The 21,971-nt window shown below is 46.2% G+C and overlaps 1 protein-coding gene across 5 annotated transcripts in view; it reads right to left on the reverse strand.

The window, feature by feature from the left end:
* Positions 1 to 21,971, reverse strand: part of LOC125436168 (PH and SEC7 domain-containing protein 3-like) — a 172,441-nt gene that overhangs the window by 106,974 nt on the left and 43,496 nt on the right. The window contains exon 1 of one of the 5 annotated variants that reach the window (XM_048502895.1): positions 11,287 to 11,505. The exons of the other annotated variants lie outside the window; for them this stretch is intronic. The gene's annotated coding sequence lies outside the window, so the exon portion shown is untranslated. Of the gene's footprint in view, positions 1 to 11,286; positions 11,506 to 21,971 lie in introns of those variants that run through there. 5 annotated transcript variants of the gene reach the window in all.

A 21,971-nucleotide genomic window follows, 5' to 3' on the forward strand; every position in this document is an offset into this window, starting at 1 on the left:
TGTTTAAATGTATTTCAAAATCAGACATTTCCCTAGAATACCCATATCACTGACCTGAAGTGGTGATAAACTGGGGATCACGTCTATCTCATTAACATACCTTCAGCTGCCAAGAATGGTGCAACTGTAAGGAGAGGGACATTTTATGGCTTTAGATCCTCCAACCTAGGGCAGCTGATCAGGTGGCCACTTGGCGATCCGGGACATATCAATAGATGCATCCCAATAGTCTGATCAGAGATCAGCTTGGTGGTGATGGAAACCACAACTAGGACATGAAGGTGGTGAGCAACCCTGTAAAACTGTATACATGCATCCCTGTAAGTCGCAGCTAGAATCATAGAGTCAGCAGAGACCCCAAGGGCCATCAAGTCCAACCCCCCCACGCAATGCAGAAACACAGAATTAAAGCACTCCTGACAGATAGCTATCCAGCTCTCTTTAAAAACCTCCAAAGAAGGAGACTCCACCACACTCTGAGGTAGTGCATTCTGCTGTTGAACAGCCCTGACTGTCAGGAAGTTTTTCCTGATGCTTAGGTGGAATCTCTTTTCCTTCACCTTGAACCCATGACTCCTGGTCCTAGTCTCTGGAGCCGCAGAGGTTGTCAGAGGCTACTTCCTACAAGAAGCACTGACCATGTTGCATGTTCAGATAGGGGAGCCCTGTTAAGATTGTTGCCGCAAAAAAACAAAACGGGGGTCTTGGGGCATCTTAAAGACCAACAGATTTATTGAAACATAAATGTGAAGTAGCCTCCAGGCTCCCTGTTTATCAGGAGTCAGCTATCACAGTGACATTCCTGAGAGATTACAGCTGTTATAAATATATGCTTTATATTTTTATTAAGAGCTGCACTCTGACCTCAGCCACTGCCGCCTCCTTACAAAGAGTTCTGGCCCCTTTCATCTGCAGCCTTCTGCTGATCAGTTTATCAGTTCCTACGCAACCAAATGTGGTAACCACCAGGTTTTGAACTGAGGAATGGCATCCGAATTCAGATGGGGCAGACTGATAGCTTACAATGCTCCTCTACATCAGCATGCTCCCTGCATGCAGAACGCTAGCACTGCAAAGAGTAGGCAGGACTAAAACATCTTCCCAGATTTTGTTGCCGTTATTATCCACACAGATGTTTTCACACGGGATGGCACTCAAAAATAGTATTTTCTACCTGCATCTGAAATTATACACGTGCATGAGAACAACGGACTTCAGTATTTTGGACTACAAAGAAGGGATCGTTTTTTAACCCATCCTTCTAGTTTATTTACTTTATATTTATTGCAGCAGTGAAAGGATTTGGAACACCTGATGCACCACCCGGTATAGCTGAAGTAAAGCCAACTGATCAGATCAGTGTCAGCATGGGAAACGACTTGGACAAAACTAGGTTAGATGTACCAAAAGGCAAACTCACTCCTTCATATGCCAAAAATGACATGGTTAACTGGCTTCTTCTCCAAAGCACCTCTATGCTCAAGGAAAGAGCCAACCCCAGCTTTTTCCCACTCCACTGGAGTGTGGGGAGCACTTCAGAAGATGCCAGGTGGCATCACCTCTGCAATTGCAGGAAGCACCCAGATGGTTCACCACTGAAGAACTGCCGGGCTTGGAGTCCTCCCAACACTTTTGTGAAAGCTTCCAGCTTTTTTTAATTTGCCCCCAGCCTCCCATGACAGCTATTTAGTGGTTCCTGCTCACAAAATTCCAAAATGGCTCACAGGACCAGCAAGTAGGGGAGGATCACAGTCATATGCAATCTCCTGCACAGCATGAGCTCTAGTTTCTTTAGGTCAGGTCCCCTTGCCCTCCTATAGTTGCCATCTGGGTTATTAGGTCAGTCTCACCAAGGCCATATTTGTTTCGCACCTGACAGTGGAGGCTGAGCTGCGTCCACTTATCATTATTCTCATGCAGTGTCAAGGATGAGGATACACACCTGTTTGAACCTACATACCAGGAGCTCACACCAGCTTCTCCATGCTCTCTCTTTGTCCTACAACAACCCAGAAAGCCTAATATGTCCATCTGTTCCTGTTTTCCATTCAAACTGGCAAGGCAGCTCAGCTGGCAAAGCCCCCTAGTGTTTAAGATTCCAGGACATTCCCCAAGCTGGTGTTCCCTATTTTCTTGTCCATCAGGGGTCTCTAAAAGCGGAAAAGCCCTCCTCCATCATCGCCACACAAAAGTGGCCTAGCATTCACCCTTCCATACAACTAAAAGAACTACCCGCTAGACAATCCAGATTCTTCTATGGCATGATGCAGAAACTGCATCACAAGGGAGTTCTGTTCCTTAGAGGTGTGGCTTCTTTGGACCCTCCTGAGTAAATGAGATCGAGAGCTTAAGCCATGGAGCTATTTGTTGTCTTGTGTTATAGATTAGATCAATTAGGAGGGAAAAATTACGTGTGCTCTCAAAACCATTCTGCTTGGGATAGATAGACACAACAGTAGCAAAAAGGTTTGTCACTGTCAAAAAAAGTTTCTGAATGTCTTTAGCCCTGATCTGGGAAGACCAACCTAGCCTGATCTTGCCAGATCTCAGAGGTTAAGCAGTGTTGGCTCTGACTAGTATGTGGTTGGGAGACCTACAAGGAATACCAGAGTTGCGAAGCAGAGGCAGGCAACGGTAAGCTACCTCTGTACGTATCTTGCCTTGAAACTTCACCAGGGTCACCATAATTCAGCTGTAACTTGACAGCACAAAAAAAGTGTTTTTAGTCAGAACTATCCATGGCTGATATCTAGGTGTCCGGGCTGTAGGGCCGTGTTCTAGCAGCATTCTCTCCTGACGTTTCGCCTGCATCTGTGGCTGGCATCTTCAGAGGATCTGAAAGAACTACCCGCTATCTCAGATCCTCTGAAGATGCCAGCCACAGATGCAGGCAAAACATCAGGAGAGAATACTGCTAGAACACGGCCATACAGCCCGGAAACCACACAGCACCCCAGTTGGGGGGGGGGGGGTGTGGGGGGAGAGCGGGTTGGGGGGGGGGCGGGGTGGGGGGGGGGGGGGGGGGGGGGGGGGGGGGTGGGGGGGGGGGGGGTGGGGGTGGGGGGGGGGGGGGGGGGGGGGGTGGGGGGTGGGGGGGTGGGGGGCGGGGGGGGTGGGGGGGGGGGGGGGGCTGGGGGGGGGGGGGGGGGGGGGGGGGGGGGGGTGTGGGGGGGGGGTTGGGGGGGGGGGGGGGGGGGGGGGGGGGTTGGGGGGGGGGGTTGGGTTGGGGGGGACGGGGGGGGGTGGGGGGGGGGGGGGGTGGGGGGGGGGGGGGGTGGGGGGGGGGGGGGGTGGGGGGGGGGGGGGGTGGGGGGGGGGGGGGGTGGGGGGGGGGGGGGGTGGGGGGGGGGGGGGGTGGCCAACTTATAATGTTTAACGAATGTAGATGAGGATGACCAGATGTATGCCTTACATATATCCTCAACCTGGTATTTGTTGCCCTATGAAAGCTGTGTTGTTGTAAGGCATAGCAGCGGACAGAATGGGCTGTAATTCCGGATGGGACTGCCAATTTGGTGGAAGCGTAAGCTTCCGAGATGCAGGTGCGAATGGCGTTGCTTATGGCAGCACCCGACATCTGTTAAGCTAATAGGATAGACCACATTGATGAACAAGCTGTTGGACTTTCTGATTTCCTCCGTGCGAACCAGGAGCGTTTAAAAGGGATACTGCGTACGTCTAATTTGATACCACAATTTCTCCCTATGGCTGGTAGGTTTTAGCAGGGTAGAAGATACCGGAAGCACTAACTCCTGAGCAAATGAAAATTGGATGCGGCTTTGGGCGAGGAAGGAAGGGTCTGATCTTGGGGTGACCCTGTCTTGGATATATTATTGAAGCAGTCAGGGGAGATGTTGAGAGATCTGAGCTCTGAGACTCTCCTGGCTGATATTAATGCCACAGGGAATAAGTTTTCATCCTCAATAGCGGAGGTGAATTGACCGGATTAGTTCCGAAGAGCGATCTGGTGAGAACCAATAACACTGTGCCAGGTTCCAGGAGAAACCACCACCAACGAATTTTGGGAGATTGTGTTTGGGAAACTCCTTTCAGGAACCGTAGGATGTCTGGATGCACTGAAACACGGTGGCCCTGAATTTTGGGCCAGACCGTTGAGAGGGCTGCCAGCTGTCTACGGAGGGTTGAGGCTCTGAGGCCTTCTGTTACCCCACCCTGAAGGAATTCTAGGATGTGTGCCAGTCCCGGTTTCTGGGGATTAATTGTCTAATGGAGGCGGTACAAAACACCTTCCACGTGTAGTCACTTAAATTCTGAGTGGTGGATCTACGTCTGGAGTCTAGTATGGTTTGTATGACCTGAGGTGAGCGACCGGCACGCTCTAACCCTGCCCTCTCAATAGCCATGCGGTTAGATGCAACCTGTCTGGATCCGGGTGCCATACCGGTCCCTGAGTGAGAAGGTCTGGCCGGGAATGGTAAGGGGAGATGGGTTCCCCCACTGCAAGTTCTAGTATTGTGGAGAACCAGGAGTTATAAATTTGAAGCGAAACCAGTATGGGGCTAATGGGATCACTGTTGCCTGTTCCTGGAACAGGCGATGTCGAAAATGGACTTTGGAATGAGGGGAATAGGTGGGAATGCATAGAGAGTCTCTGGGGGCCAGGGGGCCATGAGTGCGTTGGTTGCTAAGGCTGTCTTGCAGAAGAAGCGGGACATGAACTGGCGTAGTTGAGCGTTGCTCTGAGATGCAAAGAGGTCTATCTTTGGGCTGGGAAAATGGCTCATTAATTGTTGGAAGACCTCCGGGATAAAATTGCTTACTCCGCGTGTGTCCAGGGTCTGTCGGCTGAATGTCGGCCGTGATGTTCAATTCGATATGATGTGATAACTTGTATGGATGAGAGGTCGAAGCCATTCGGCCCAGTTCATGATCTTGTGGGCCTCCTTCTGCAGAATTAAGCGATCTGGAGCCTCACTTGGTGATTTATGTAGGCCCTAACAGCTATATTGTCCGTTTGAATTAATGCGATGTTGGTGTACTATCTGATCCTTGAAATGGATGAAATTTCAAGGAGGATCGTCTGACAGTGTCTCTAGCAGGTTGATGTGAAGGGATTTCTGAGATTGTGACCAGTGTCCTTGAACCATCTGAGACCCCAGGGTGGCACCCCAGCCCGTTAGACTGGCGTCCGTGAAGATCTGGATCCGTTCCCGGACCAGGTAGACCTTCCCCTGAGAAAGATTGTGTGATTTGGTCCACCATCTGAGGTTGGTTTTCAATGAGAGTGGGATGATTATTTGTTGATCCCGTTTGTGGGTGATGTCCCATTGGTACTGGCGAAGAAAGGCCTGCAGGGGTCTTGCATGCATTCTTGCCCATTGAACAGCGTCGATGGCTGCTATCATCTGACCTAATATGCTCGATAGGTGCATAAAGGGACATTTGTTTCTTGGAGATGAGGAGAGAAACTTCATGCTGAATTTTCTGGACTTTGAATCTCGGGAGGAAGAGAGAATTGGCAATGTGTCAACATTTACACCTAAAGTGCTCCATCCTGCATAATGGAGTCAAGTGAAACTTTGGACTTGTGACTAGGAAGCCGAATTGTTGTAGTGTTTGAATTACCATTTGGGCGTCTGCGAAATTGCGATGGCTTTGGATTTTGGAATCGAATTAGAATATGCGTCAAAGTGGGGTGGGCGTGTATTCCCTGTTGTAAATGAGTGGATTATGGGGGGCAGCAGAATTTTGGAGAAAAACTTCGAGGCGCATGAATGCAAGCCCGAGCGGTAAAGCCTTATGAACTGGAAGTGTTCCTGCTCCACTCACAAAGCGGAGGAATTTTCTGTATCTTTTGTGGATAGGGACATGGAATTTTCCATCCGTGAGTTCGAGTGAGGTTAGGAATTCTCCTTCCCTGATGGATGCTGTGATAGTGCGCAGCGTCTCTCCATCTTGAATTTTGCGATCCTTATGTGTTGATTTACATATTGGAGGTTAGAGGGTCACCCATAAATCCCCTGATTTTTTCGGGGCGGTAAAAAAGTGGGAGTACACTTTCCGTGTGTTTGTGTTATTACTGAGTACATGCTCGATAAGCTTGTATGGCAAGAGTAGAGTGGTGTATTGCGTTCGGGTTCTGTGTCTCCTTGTCACCAGGATATTGGCTCAGTGGGGATACAAGGAAATCGATGCTTTGGGAAGTGTAAGAACTCTATTGTGTAGCCTAGGTGAACTACTTCTCTGGCCCAAGAATCTACAGGTGACTGGTCCCATTGTTGGCTGAAGTGGGACAGTCTCCCCCCCACCGGAATATGAGGGCAGTCATTGTCTGTTGGCCTTGTCTGACTTGGGGAATCTGTCACCTCTCCTATAAGGTCGAAAGGATCCCCTTCTTGAAGCCCCACTAGATTGATAGTGTTGCCAATTAGACCTATTCCTGTCTCCATTTCGCGGAAAGGAACGAAAGGCACGAAAGGATCTGAAGGAGCTGAAGGAACCCCTGTTGGACGAGCTGTCTTGCCTGACGAAACGTGGAAGTAATTTCCTGTCGTCTTTGTCCTTAACTAGGATTTGGTCAAGTTCTTGGCCGAAAAGTTTTTCTCCCTCGAAGTGGTAGCCTGTGACGGCTGCCTTAGAAAGGGCATCCGCTTTCCAGGAGCGCAGCCAAATGGTGCGTCTGGTTGCTACGGAATGGGCCATTGATCTGGCCGCCATGGCCAGGGCATCCAGAGTGGAATCCGCTAGGAAGGAAGCTCCTATTCTTTTGTCGATCCACGCTTCTTTTTATTAGCTCTCTGTGCTCGGGTGGGAGGAGTTCTGAGATTCTTTTGAGCCATGCCAGGAGTGCTCTGGCCACAGTGGCGGAAGGGAGAAGGGCCTTCATGGATATGGCTAAGCACTCGTGTGCCCTTTTGAGGTGCACATCAGCCTTTCGGTCTTGAGGATCTTTGATGGAGCCGTCTCCATCCCTGGGAACTAGGCTACCTGATTGGATGGATCTAGGCAAGGTGCGTCCCACCAGGGGGATATACGAGGACTTGTGAACATATAGGTGAGTAGGAAGCGTGGGATTTCTTAGCAGCTAAAGGGAGGGGTTTTTTTGCTGGATGTGGGATTTTGCCACTCTTTCCTAATTCTCTTTTCAAAGGCTTCTGGGATAGGGAAGCACGACTTGTCCATTCCATCCTGCTGAAAATAATCCTGATTTCCCTTGGGTCTGCCTTTTATAAGTTTGAGTTGTTGAGAATTGGGGACCTCCTCTGCCTCTGCAGAATCTTGGAGATCCAGGGCAGAAATAGTTTTTGAGATCAGGAATGGCAGGTCTTCTAACTTGAAAAATCTGGGGGTTTGCTCACTGGGTTCGATCTGGCTATCTTCTGTGTCAGAGAACTTTTCCTCTTCTTCTACGCACTCCCCCTCGCTGATGCCTGCTTCGTTCTCTGACTCATGTGTAAGAGTGGGTTGAACTGACCCAGCCGGGCAGTTAGGTGCATGTACTGAAGTGCCCCCTCCAGTCCCCTGATGCTGGAGTTGTTGGATGAGTAAGTTAGCAAACTGCAGGGGGGAAATAGAGTTCCAGGCGTTTGGATTATCTGAAAGGTTGACCTGGCCTCCCTCCTGAAGGGAACCAGAGATTGGTTGCCCAACATCAGCACTCCCCTCGGGCACATTTACTTGCCGTGGTTCAGGAGCTTGTTGCGCTTCGGTCACCGATATTGCTTGCGCTTCTTTATTAGCTATACGCCCCTGGGAGGTATCAGGGGGCCCCACGCGTTTAGGGACTGTGCCCTCATGCGTTTGGGGTTGCTGGTCCGCCGATTTAGAGCGCCCGGATTTGGACTGCAGACGGCTGGACTTCGCGGCTGCGCCAGTTGAAGGAGCGTTCCTGCCTGTCTCTGGCTGAGTGGAGGAAGCTCTGGCTGCCGAGGCCCGGGTGGACTCCGCCGCTGTGCGGGTAAAGGTCTCCCTCTCAGGGGAGAACTGGCCGGCCGCCATCGTTGCCGCCCGCTCGGTTGAGTGAAATCCTCGAACAAGCTCTGAGGGAGCGTGCGGTTCGCGGCGAGGGAAAAAGCGGCGTTCAAAATGGCGCCCGTCCGCGATCGCGCCAAAAAGAAACGGCCGGCTGGATCGTCGGCGCGCCGCAGGTTTGCGCGCCAGAAAAAAGCGAGGCGGCGCTTTGAAGAGGCGCTCGTTCTGCCTTCGGCGGGCGGGGGAGGCGTTAGCGCTCCAATAGCCCGCGGCGGCGAGGGCCCCCCTCACAAATCAATTACGGCTGGGTAGGGGGGAAGGGGGGGAAACAAACACACACTAGGAAATAAAGATAAGGGAAGCTAAAACCTAGAGTCCTTGAAGAAAACCTGAGGAGCTCTAATAAAAGCCTTGCTCTCCTGTAGAGGCAGGAAGTCAACTGGGGATCTTAACCCGGACGAGGGGTCAACGGGAAGCAATTCTTTTAAAGAAGATCCTGCCTCCTGGTAGCAGACAAGAAGAGAACCCATCGCAGACTTCCCACGTCTACTGGAGAATCTGGTTAGGTACCAGGGATCTCTGTCTCACTTCTATAATCCAGGGCTAGAAAAAAAATTTCAAATTCCTGGGGACGAGCCATGCGCAAAACTAGACCAAACAAACCCCCACATTCTCCCTGTCTTGACAGCAATAATCCTGCCAAGTAGGTCAAGCTGAGAGAAAGGGCAACCAGCAAGCTTCCACCGGAAAGTGGAGATTCAAACCGGGGTGCTCAAGTCTGAGATCAACACTCTAGCCACTACACCATGCTGGATCGTGGGTGATCCTACTTTAGAGGGCTACTGGGGTGATTTTTAAAAAATGTGGGAACAGAGAACAGAGCACCCCAAACTCTTTGGATGAAAGATGGGATAGAAATGTTGCTAAGACTGATCCCAACCCAACTAAATACATGTCAACTAACAGCCATTGTTAAGCCTCTTCATATATCTATAGTGTTCCAATGTTTAGGTCGAAAGACCCAAAATTACACAGCAAGCTTCCTTGGCAGAGTGAGAATTTGAGCCCAGGTCTCCTAGATCTGATCTGACACCCTCACCATGAGCACATGCCGGCTCTTTATTGCTATTTTTATTAAACATACACACACACACACACACACACACACACACGAGCATAGCCTACAACAATGAACCTACTGAATTCATGTTAATCCTTGCATGGTACAGACTTCTACATCGTTTATTTCAGAATCAATGAGTGATTTAACATATTAATTAACTTTTTTATGATCTTACTGCTCTTCCTCCCTACAAAAATATCAGGTGGAAATCATTTCTCTTTTCGAGTCCCTGAGTGGCTGGAGCAGTGCTTCTCTGCCACCCAATAACTAACTCAGTGGACACCTGTGAAGATGCCATGGGGGGAAGGGATGCCCCTCGACGACTCGTAAGTCTGCCAAACAACAAAACTGTGAGTTTCAATTCAAATGTCTTAGATTTTTCCCAGCTGGCAAAATATTCTCATTCACAGCTTCTCCCAAAAAGGTTTGCTTTGACTGTGGTTAGTTTGTAAACCCAGGGTTTAGTCCACAGATACCAGTAATCATTCAACCCCTGGTTTACCTCCACAAATGCTGGTTTCACTGTCTTCACTCTGCAATCAGGGAAGGTACTTCCAGGAAATAAGCCAGGATTAAACCAGGGTTTCTACCCTGAATATCGCACAAAACTCATCCTTAAAACTAATCCTTATCCTTAATTAACGGACACTGATCTGATGGACCCTAAGTAACAAAAGTTAGCAGAGCAGAATGCAGACAGGAAGACCATCACGCTAACTAGGGAAATTGTAATTAAGTCACATTCCTGCCTATTGTCTGAACTCAGACACTGTCCCTCAAGCTAATTAACCTACCTAAAGGGATGTTTGTAAGGATTATGTGGCCCCTATGCACACTCCCTGGAGGATAAGCAATATAAAAATCAGTAAGGGGGATGGAGGGGGAGACTCATTTTTGAACACTTGAAAATGTTCCTTATCTCTATGCACTTCTGATGAATGCCGCTAGATTTTTTTCATAGTTAAAAGTGGGCATGTCCTGTTCTTGTATGCAAAAGAATTTGCTTTTAGGGTGCATGAATGTGTGGTCAATTTTAATCAGCCACATATTTAAAACAGTAAGTGTACATATTTCTGATGAACAACTGCATTGGGTTTTGCCAGATCTGAAACACTGAAGAAGGACAATCTCTTGGCAAGGGATGACTAAAAGCAGGGACCCCCAGGCTGCTCGTGGAAGCTTTTAATTATTAAATGTATTTCTTTCTCACAACGTACTTGTGGGAAGTCACACTAATGTGCCCTGGCACACAGTCTAAAAGCGATTACTTTACTATAAGCCATAAGTGTTATGCAATCACTATACCATCAACAATGCCCTCTCCAATTAATTTTTTAAAGGAAAGGCTGTTGTTCTAAGACGTATTTAACTGCAAGCAAATCCCTATTCTTAGTGAAGATTAGAAAGGGTAAAAAAACCAATCTCTATAGGATTGATTTTATTACTATCAAAGCTCTCCTTTGCACAAAAGCAGGATTAGACCAATGGGACAGGAAGTACACATGACGTTTTACCAGTACTGCAGTTTGCAGTTTGTTACCGCCCAATTGGGGAAAAAGGCTTACTGAAAACATGTGGGGATCTAGTTGTATTTCATTATATCAAAGTCCGCTTTACAAACTTACGCTATGCTTCCCAGGGTGGTGTCACACTCGTATACACAAAAAAACACAACAGCTGCTGGGTCAACAGGCACACCTACCTTTTCACAGTAAAAAGAGTGAATCCTAAGGAATTCTAAGAAGAAACTGGTTCACATGCTATGGTAAAGCAAGGTCGTGGTGGCAAAATGACAAAGAATTCTGCTACCAGATTCCAGGTGTTTCAGGACTAAAATTCACTTCATATGAAGCCAAGGTCACATTTCCAGCAGAAAAAGATTTGCAGGCCTTCAGATAGCTATTATTGATCTTTTTTAACGGCAGCAAAAAAAGATGGACACAAGCACGTATTTCTCTTACAACACACTGTTAATGTATGAACGGACTTGAAAAGAAGCCCTTGCCTTAAAAGTCACAAATCTGTTTTGAAAGAATAATGTACTCATTTTGGTTCAAAGGGTAGCAGCGGCCCAAGTCTATTGCTAGAAAGAGGGGGGGGGGGGGAAGCTAACATGCTAACAAATATTTATTCTCGCATAAAAATTCCTGAAGGCTGAAAATAGACTTCACATGTCCATTAGAACACAATTAAAGTAAAACAAGGAGAAAGAAAGTTACGTATCTAATTACCTGATTTGGAAAACAGCCAACCCGTAACTATATCATGCTATCACGGCATTCTATCTTGTCCGCATTTCTTTCTGAAGCAGTAGAGGGTACCAGAAGTATGAATGGGTTTCTGCTTTTATGCATTCTTTTGGGGGTAGGAATCTAAACTTGAAAAAAAATTAAGGATTTCCTCTTGATCTGCCGAGTTCCCTACCATGACATCCCTCCAACAGACCTGCTTCAAACAGGCACGGTATACAATGAAGTCACCCCTGACCCCCTCCGGTAACATTCCCTTTTAACCATTTGAAGACTGACTCTGAGGGTAGCACCAGCTATTCCAGCAGCTGCTTCTGGATTAACTTTGCCATGGAGGTGGGGAGGGGGTCAAACAGCTGCTCCCAAGCACAGCGTTTAGATTATTTTCCAATAGGTTTTCTGACATATGTCTCCTTTTTTTCTTTTGGTAGATTTCATAAGTTGTTTGTTGGGGGGGGGGAGAATCACAAGCAAAAGCAACTCAATCTCTCCATTTTACAGACAAAGCTCTTTTTATCAGCTGTGTTACTGAACAGTTTCAATGGCTTTTGCATTGTTGCTGATTGCTAGAGTGTACCAGAAGGGGGAGGTTTGAAATAAACCTGCATATCACTGCAATTGTTTGCTCCTGCCTTTCTCGAGACAGAAAGCGGAGAAAAGCAGAGTTAACTAAGGGTGGGGGGGACGGCTGACAGACAGACATGACTAATGGATAAGATACTCCAGGCTGTTACGTTCTCTGCCGGAATGGAATGCATCAGCCTAACTACCCTGTTTCCCCGAATATAAGTCATCCCCGAAAAATAAGACATAGTCGAGGTTTTGCTGAAGTGCGAAATATAAGGCATCCCCCGAAAGTAAGACATAGCCAAGTTTTTGTTTGGAAGCATGCCCGACGAACAGAACACAGGAAAAATAAGACATCCCCTGGAAATAAGACATAGCACATCTTTGGGAGCAAAAATTAATATAAGACACTGTCTTATATTCGGGGAAACACGGTAGTGTCTTATACAAAAGCAGATATTGGGCGGCGGCGGCGGCGGCGGCAGCGGCGGGGGGGGGATACTATGGCACACAACCTAAAAAGTGCCGGATTTCACAAAGATGTGTCAGTTTTTCCATCTGAGTTCTTTATGAAACACAGCTGGTTATTGTTTGCAATATTCTTCTCTCTTTTTTGATTATTAGGACCTTGGATTTCTTTTTCCCCCTTCTCCTATTCAGGGAAATGTATCTGGATCTCCCGCTCCCTTCCTTTTTATTTTTGTAACATCTCTGTCAGTTCGGTGAGGCGAAGATCTCCCTTCATAGGGTTGCCAGCTCCAGCTTGGGAAATTCCTGGAGATGTGAGGGTGGACCAACAAATTGAAGGGAAGCAAAACCCAACCTCTAAGGCAGGGGTCTGCAACCTGTGGCTCTCCAGATGTCCATGGACTACAATCCCCATCAGCCCCTGCTGGCAGGGAATTGCTGATGGGAACTGTAGTCCATGAACATCTGGAGAGTCATAGGTTGCAGACCTCTGCTCTAAGACAAGCTAGGAACCAAAAGGTTGAGAGAAAAGGGAAGAAAATTATTGTAGGACGGAGGTTTGAGGAAGGAATGGACCTCAGTGGGGTGTGATGCCATAAAATCCATGCTTCAAAAGAGCCATGTTCTCCGAGGGAACTGATCTCTGGAATCTGGGGATCTGTGGTAATTCTGGGACTTCTCCAGACCACACCTGGAGCTTGGCATCCCTAGTGCATAACTGGCCTAAGGTTATACAGGAAAGGCTCACAGCTCACTTGAGATTCACACCAAGGTCTCCCTGGTCCTATTCAGCACATTATACCAGCTTATGTAACTCTCTTCCTGTTTGTACCCAAAGGCCAAAACGTCTGCCCAGATCACCTCTTGTGAAGGTCTTCCAGATCACCTCTGTGAAGGTCTTCCTCCCTACCCCTCTCTCAAACCAGATATACTGTATATACTCGTGTATAAGTCAACCCGCATATAAGTCGAGGAACCTAATTTTACCCAAAAAAACTAGGAAAACTTATTGACTCATGTATAAGTCGAGGGTGGGAAGTGCAGCAGCTACTGGTAAATTTCAAAAATAAAAATAGATAACAATAAAATTACATTAATTGAGGCATCAGTAGGTTAAATGTTTTTGAATAGTTATTTCAAAGAAAAACAGTAAACTAGCTCTGTAAGTGGTAAAGGGAGTCAACAAAAACAATATGGTCTCAACAATAACTTTAAAAGTACAAAAACCTTAGCTCAATCAGCAACCAAGCTAATACACAAGAGTTAAAATCTTTCAAAACTGGATTTTTGGTCAGGGGAGGAATGTTTATGTTAGCAGCACCAACATTTCAGAGTATCTTTAGGAGATCCTCCTGATGATACCACCCACGTTTGGTGAAGTTTGGTTCAGAGGGTCCAAAGTTATGAACCCTCAAAAGGGTAGCCCCATCTACCATTAGCTTCCATTGGAAACAATGGGGGATGGGAGCACTCCCTTTGGGGGTCCATAACTTTGGACCCCCTGAACCAAACTTCACCAAACCTGGCTGGTATCATCAGGAGTGTCACCTGATGATATCCTGAAATTTTGGTGCCACTAGCTTAAGAACTGCACCCCCTGGCGGCCAACAAAGTAAAAACCCTAAAATATTTTTAAAAATACACTTCACTCGCTTATCAGTCGAGGGGGGCTTTTTCAGCACAAAAAAAATGTGCTGAAAAATTCGACTTATATGCGAGTCTATACGGTATCTACAGAAACTGAAGCAAAGTGCAACAAGGGATTCATATTCCTTCTCTGTGGTCTTGCCTCTCCCACCCTTCCTCTTCCTTCTAATCCTTCTTCATGAAATGCTAAAATGCAAGCACCTTGAGGCAGAGGCCTACCAGATTCCTAGGTAGTCACAGCATGCTGGAGGCAGAGATTGCTCGAAGTACCACAAACACCTGCCACCTTCTGGAACACACACAACCTTTTCCATGAAACGGAAAAGACTGCCCACCAGCACAAATTAAAATGACCAAACTTCTGTCTCCATGCAAGGCAGATTCTAATATTTACCTTTCCTCACCACACCACATAGGACACCCTCAGCCTACCAAACGTGCCACTTCTCCCAGGAGAAACTATGTTGCTTTGCACCCTGACACATGTGGTTTTGTTTCTTGCCAACAGAACACAAGGTGACTCCATGACAAAAGATTTCAAATGCGTTTCCATGCATTTTTGCTGTTTGGTCCCTGAGTCCCCATGGGCCAGCTGTCCTGCTGTTGCCAGCTTCCGCTCATTGTTTTGCCCCATGTTTGATTCTGCTCAGATCTTGCATGGGCTTCTTTTGCTACTTAGTGGAATGGCCTGTCCACAGAGGCTGAGACGGCGCCATCTCTGTCAGGCCTCCAGAGGGAGATGCAAAGCAGCTCCTATTCATCAGGACCTTCAGTGACCTGCGTCTTTGTTAGAGAAGAGGAGGCCTCACTTATGTCAAAGAGAAATCCAGTGGCATTTTAAAAACCAACAGCATTTATTTCAGGATAAGCTTTTGCCAACCAATGCTATCTTCATCAGATATGCATGGTGAACATCTGTAAGATATATATTTACACTTTTATGCTGCAAGCAACTGGGAGATGCCCCAAAGAGAGGCGAGTTTTGAACAGCAACCAGTCAAAGAAAACATAATCCATTCAAGGCAGATGAGGGCCACTCCCAACTATTTGCAGAAAGGCAGAGTAGGAAAAACATAAAATCAGAGCAAACCAAGGAAGTTGCAGTAAAAACGTGGTGAGCAGAATTAACATCTGTCAAGGAAGGAAGGGTCATGCCAAGCTATTAGCGCCCAAGGGGAGTGAGGAAACCCAAATTCTTAATCAGACTGGGGAGAAGGGCAGGGGGAGAGAGCCAGTAACAAACTTCATGATGAATCCTAATCCAATAAAATAATCTTTAGATCAGAAGCAGTATGTCCTGGAAGATGAAAACAACCCTCCACTAATTTTTAAATACTGTGCTTTTCAATGTCAGCATTATGTCTGTGTGTTCTTTTGCTGAGGGACTGTCCCCCTTGCCCAATTCAGAGAGCAGGAAAGTAGTGCGGATGCAGGATGGTATATGTTAAATTGGATGACGAGCAAGTAGAAGAACTAGAGAGGACGGAGCTGCTGTCATGAGGTCCTGGAGCGATATTGCTTGAGTGTATACAGAGATCAAGGATGCTGCAGACCGTGTGTCGCTGCTGGGTAGACCACTGTCATTGCTGAGAAGCTGAGTCAGGAATTGGAAGTAGCCAGGATAAGCCCGGTCTAGTACGCGCATTGCAGCAAGGTGCGCATAACATGAATTTGCAGCACTAACTGCAGATCACTTCAATTAGAAACGCTTGGTGGATTGCATCCGCTTTTGTTTATGAGAAAGAGTTACTTTAAATTGCCATAACCAGCAGCCACAACTGCCAATGGCTACAGTACCTGAAGGCACTGCTCTCTCAAAGTATTAGCCAGTACACTACATGGTAAAACCAGAGAGGAAGAGAGGGCAGAAGGCTTTTGCCAGAAATAACAGTCTCTCTCTCTCTCTCTCTCTCTCTCTCTCTCTCTCTCTCTCTCTCTCTCTCTCTTGCTCCCAGCTCTTTTGATGAGCGCTACCCCCTATTTGGGAGCAATATCATGTAACAAAAGTATTACAGCTAAAAGAGTTCCTTTTTTCAAACACCAAAAATAAAATTTTAAAACTCCAACCTCGTCCTTTTGAGGACAATTACACCGAATACAAAACACACAAAAACCTGCATGCTGGCTGATTTCCAATCAGGCAGCGACGCTCTTAGCTTGGGTCCCACCCCCATCAGAAGAGTATTATTTTCCAATGTCACAGCAAGTACAACAAAAGCCATGCAGAGTTTGGGTCTGGACTTACTGAAAGCAGCCACGGTCAGCAGCTGACAGACCAGCTGAACAAAAACACCCAGAGACACAGGGATTCTTCCTGGCCCACAAGCCATTAAAAATGCTTTTAAATTTCAAAGCCATGTGACTGTGTCACTTTCAGAAACAAAGCCGCTTGGCCTGAGCCCCTTCCCCGAAACTCAGCCCCTAACAGCTGTACCACATGGAGAAAGGTTGGTCCCCCGCCCCTTCTGCGCCTTCATTAAAAGGATTGGATAACACTGCTGTCATGCACCATTCCCTTGTCAATCAGCTGATCCACAGTCAACCGTGTGCAGTTTAGCTCTCCTTTGCACCAAAGCTGCCGGGGCTTCGCGAAAAGGTCCCCTCATGAAAAGCTGACACTCTGACCTATAGTTTACCAGCTTTGTTTCGCTCCTTGTGGCAAAAAGGATGCAAAGCAACTGGTCTCTCCTTGCCAATAAGGTTAGTCTTGCCTGAGACTGGGGGTTGGTAAATGCTCTCCTGCTATGCTTTGGATTCAGGGGGACCAGCTGGCTTCCACAATCTGGACCTTCATATGTCAGCACTAAATGTTTCCCCTGCTATTGAACTGCCCAACTTTTGCCAATACAAAAAAGCCCGGGCTCAGTAAAAAACCCTAAACTTCAGAAATCTTAAAAAGGAACACAAAAAAAGGTCCTGAGGTTAGGGCAGGTGACACATTCTACTCCCAATCCCCTACTTTTTGACAAAGAAGTCACCCAGGAAACTATCTGTGACAGGCTGGAGGGGAACAATAGGCAGCATTGGTTGGAAAATTATGGAGCACTTTTTAAAGTATTGTTATAATTTTAGAGCTGTAATAACCCTTGCAAGGTGTGGACTCCCTGCATGAAGCTGGTTGTCTGCCTCTAAAGACGGCCAGAAATGCCTAATATTGTTCAATTGCTTCTGTTCTCACACTCTGGCCCCTTCCGCACATGCAAAATAATGCGTTTTCAAGCCACTTTCACAACTGTTTGCAAGTGGATTTTGCTATTCTGCACAGCTTCAAAGAGCACTGAAAGCAGTTTGAAAGTGCATTATTCTGCATGTGCGGAATGAGCCTCTCTGAGTCCAAGAAAGAAAACCTAAGATGGGGGTCTTGCAGAAGAAGAGGATGAACTCTGCAGATCAGAATCGGCTTGATAATCAGTGGCTGGCGTGATTAGGGCATCTCTTCACTTTCTGCCATGCAAACAAAACAGCTCACCCCTGTGGAAAAAGAAAAACTCTGTTTGAAGAGCCCACCACAGAGAAGGCAAAAACTGCCTTGCTTCTCCAGTGCTTGTGGCCATCTCCTTGTTGACCAGGACCCTAGAAGGGCAGGGAGCAACAGTATGGTTCCGCTCAGAAATAACGCAAAATCATGGTCACTTGTGACTCTCGTGCGCCTGTGAAACTAGGAATCAGCTCAACCACATACTGGGTTGCTGATGCAAATGGTGACTCCTTCACCTTTGCTCTGTAGCTAGGAGGTGTGCAAGGGTAGCACTGGAGAACAAATGTATTTATTTAGATATCCGTATCACACTTTTCTCCCCAATGAGGACACCAAGTGACTTGCAAAATCGCATGCACCTCCTCCATTCTGGACTCACAACCACCATCCTGTGCAATAGATTAGCCCGAGAGTGTATGACTGACCCAAGGTGACCCAGCAAGCTTCTCCGACAGAGTGGGGATTCAAACCTGGGTGTCCCATGTTCTACTCCGACACTCTAACCATTAAGCCATGCTTCCAGAATGAGTGGAAAACAGAATCTAGGGTGAAGTCGTATAGTCTGGGCAGACAGCATGCCAAACTGCACAATACAATTTTCAATTCATTGGTGGGAGTTTCAGGTTCGCTGTCCCTGCAGACACACAACAGCTGAAGGAATGGCTATTTAAAAGTCTGTGGAACCACAGCATTGGGAGAGGGAAGAGCCCCTGCCTACCCATTCTCCCGCCCCAAAAAGCCATTTTCCTGAGCCAAAACATCCCCAAGGGACGGAGTTATTTCAACCATTTTGGAGCTGCATGAGACAAATGATTCCCCACCCCATGGCCATGTTGACTTGAAAAATGGTGCAGGGAAGAAGGCAGGAGTCCCCTCCCCACAGACACACCATGCTCCCAAGCCAAATTACACCCCTGCTGCTGTGTGGCTGCAGAGAAAGCAAGTCAGGAACCCAGACCCAACTTACTAAAAGGTGTTTCATGTGGTTGATTGTAAGTGAAGGAAGAGTCTTGCCAAAACAGGTGAAGGTTAAGAGATATTAAAGAGATATTTCGGGGAATTTCAAACACAAGAAGAAAACTAATAGCGATTATTTGCAACACTTATTGTGACGGACAGGTTAGGTTCCACCTCTCCATAAAATGACAGACTGTTAGTGAAAAGGACAGTTGGAATGAGTAACGCTGAGCGCCGCTGTGGAGAAGAGCAGTCAAATTCTGACTGAAAAGGGTCTCTTTGTGATTTTCATTATATGACACAGTACAGCACTGCAAGCTCACATTCAGCCAAGAGAAGTCAACCCTAGCTTTCTCCATTGCTCCCATCACTTTCAGCTCTTTTGCTATCTTTATTATAAAGGATTCCTAACTTTTAATCTTACCCTGCATGAAAGTCCATAAATTGGGTTGCAGCTCTTTCACTCAGAATTCACACACTGCGGTGAATTCCATGCTGAAGGCTCCACAGCTGACTGATGACACTTAGTGGCCACTTGGCACATTGCTAGGGCTTATTTCTGGCATTTCATTTCAACAACTTGACCCATTCTAAGGATTTCTCGTAAGCTAGCTGGAGCTCATCAGATCTCAGAAGATAAGCAGGATCAAACCTGGTAAGTATTTTGATGGGAGACCACCAAGGAATTCCAGGGTCGCTATGCAGATGAAGAAAATGGCAACCTACTTCTGAAAGTCTCCTTCCCCGAAAACCCTATAGTGACACTATACGTCGGCTGTGACTTGACGGCATTTCACAACCACCCCAGCACTGCAAACTCCCACTGTGTGACTTATCAACATTGGGTCCTGCGCAGAATATATATCTAGATATATTCAACCACTATATGAAAGGCTCCAAATTTAAATTTAGAATACCACAGCACAAGGACAAGCATTGCTGTGTTTGTGCACATGGCACAGTTTAGTGAAATGTCTGATCAGTCAAAATGCTGACACGCATTGGTGATTTTAATTCAGCTGTCACTGTTGATCTCCAGAAGTGGCGATAGCTCAGCAACAGCTAATCTGATTTGCATTCATAAGGTCCCATGTTCAATCCCAGGTGCCTCCAGTTAAAAAGACCAAGAAGTAGACGATGTAAAAGACATCTGCCTGAAACCATGAATAGCTGCTATCAGTCAGAATAAACAATAGTGACCTTGACAGGCTAGCGGTCTGACTCAGTATAGCGACTCTTTATGTTCAACGTGTCTACCACATTTTCTTCATTTGTTTTGTCTCAGTAAAAACACGTCATCGACCTTCCACTGGCCTGTTCACACACAAAACCGCTTGTCTACCGCAGTTACAGATCTATCTGTTTCCAGTCACTCCTACAGGGAAATGAAAGCCCACTGCAATAGGGCAAAGCCCACCACCTATACCCTGTCAACAAATAGCCTCATCTTTTCTGAGAAGGACCCTGAGGGGTGTGCAGAGAGTCAATGCACTCCATCCTTCTGCAAGCATCCCACCTGCCATAATGGAAGGCCTTCAACTAGTATTTATTTAAAGCACACTCAGTACAGGGGATGATTCATACTAAAAACTGACATACCATTTCTGTAATTCTAGAGAATGCAAGAGTTTCCACAGCATAGCAGACATTAGTAACGAATTTGTGAATTTCAAAAGTGGGGGAATCAGCTCAACTTAAAGACAAGTGTAGAAATGAGATGTATATTTAGCTGATGCTCTAATTTCCAACCCAGTCTGATTCACAAACTTCCCCAAGGGGAAGACACATTCCATTATTACAAGCAGTAGTGGGAAGCTGTAGAGCCTCAAAGTACTGGAACAAAAAAGCACTGCCCATTCAAGTCCCGACTCCTAAATGAAACATTTGTCAGAGTGCTTCTGCGCCTTGAAGCAGTACATTATAGCACAGTGATTGCCTATCTATTAGTAAACCATTTCTCTCTGAGAGAGCGAGAAAATGAATTCAAAAGTCATGGGTGATATAAGCACTGGTATAAGGCACGGGTTAAAATTGTTGGAATTTACAGCCTTGCTTGCAGCACGGAATTCTGGGATATCTCTATGAACATTCTAAAGGTGACAGTGGGAAACAGTTGCTCTCTGTCTCCACTGAGGAAAAGATGTTTGTTTAGTGTTTTCTGTAAGCCAAAGCCATGTAAAATAGCCTCTGACTGAAAGTTATATAACAAACTATGTGGTATTGTAATCAAACAATGAACTGTGAATGTATCTATATATATAAAAGTATATTTGTTATATATAGAAAGTATCTTTTGTTATATATAGAAAGTATCTATATATAAGTGTTACTTTGTATTGTATTGTTTTGCATTGATTTGTATACCGCCCCTCCCCCGAAGGGCTCAGGGCGGTAAACAACAGCATAATAGCAAACATCAGTAATCATAACATCAAGCAACAAAATATCAATAAACAGAGGATCAATAAACACAACATTATGAACACAGAATTATAAACAAGAACATCAATAATCAAAACATCATGAGCTATAAGGCAACAATAATCATAGCAACATATATAATCAACAGAGAAAGACATAACAAGCATAAATGGTGACTTTCCCATTCTGTAGCCTAATATATACCCCATCTTTCTGCCTTCATAGGGTAGTGTATTTGTGGACCCTTTACCACAGCCTTGAAAATAGCAACTTGCTAGATGTATATAGTCTACAGTGGAACCTCAGTAATCATAGCCTTCGGTTTTCGCCGATTGCCCCCGGCCGTTTTTTTGCCTCGATTTTTGCTGGCCGCCTCGGTTTTCGGCTACGCCGTTTGCGTAAATTTACACTTCTTGTGTAAATTTGCTACACCATTTGCGTAGTGGATGCGCAAACAGCGTATCTTCAGTTTTCGCCAAGCATCGCCGGATGGATTACCAGCGAAAACTGAGGTTCCACTGTATTTCTCTCTCAGTTTAAGTAAAGCTCTCTTATGCTTAATGATTTCTGAGGTAAAAAGGCTGATCTTTAACTAGATAACTGTTCCTATCATAAAGTGGCGCACAAAGGTACATTCTGCTCGTTACTCTGCTAACAGGATCATAAAGAAATATACCTGTTGCCCTTCAGTCTTAATTCTTTCTAAAGCCCATTCCACATTTCTAAAGCCCATTCCACATTTACTAGCAATTCTAGCCCTGGAATTTCAAAGAAGGTATTGGGATTTCTTTTGATGAGTCAAAAGGATTCGTCACAAAAATGAGTAAGATAAACACCCTTTCCATGGCAACACTGTCACAACTGCAAACCCTCAGAATTAGATGCATCGCAATAGTTGGGTTATACAGCAGGCTGGATGGTAAACCAGCAGAATCCACACACAGTTCTTTCCCAGGCAGCTGGGTAACATTTTGGAGACTCTCACAGCTGTCACTCAGTTTTTGAAAGTTTGCCTCCCAGTGGTTGTACACTCTAGATAAAATATTCACAAACTTTCCAGTTTTTAAATTCCAACTTAATCCATTGCCCGAGGCACGGCTTTCAGTCTGGTTCACCTACGGATCCAGCC

This window comes from Sphaerodactylus townsendi, linkage group LG07 (genome assembly GCF_021028975.2).
Source record: "Sphaerodactylus townsendi isolate TG3544 linkage group LG07, MPM_Stown_v2.3, whole genome shotgun sequence".
Lineage (NCBI taxonomy): Eukaryota > Metazoa > Chordata > Lepidosauria > Squamata > Sphaerodactylidae > Sphaerodactylus > Sphaerodactylus townsendi.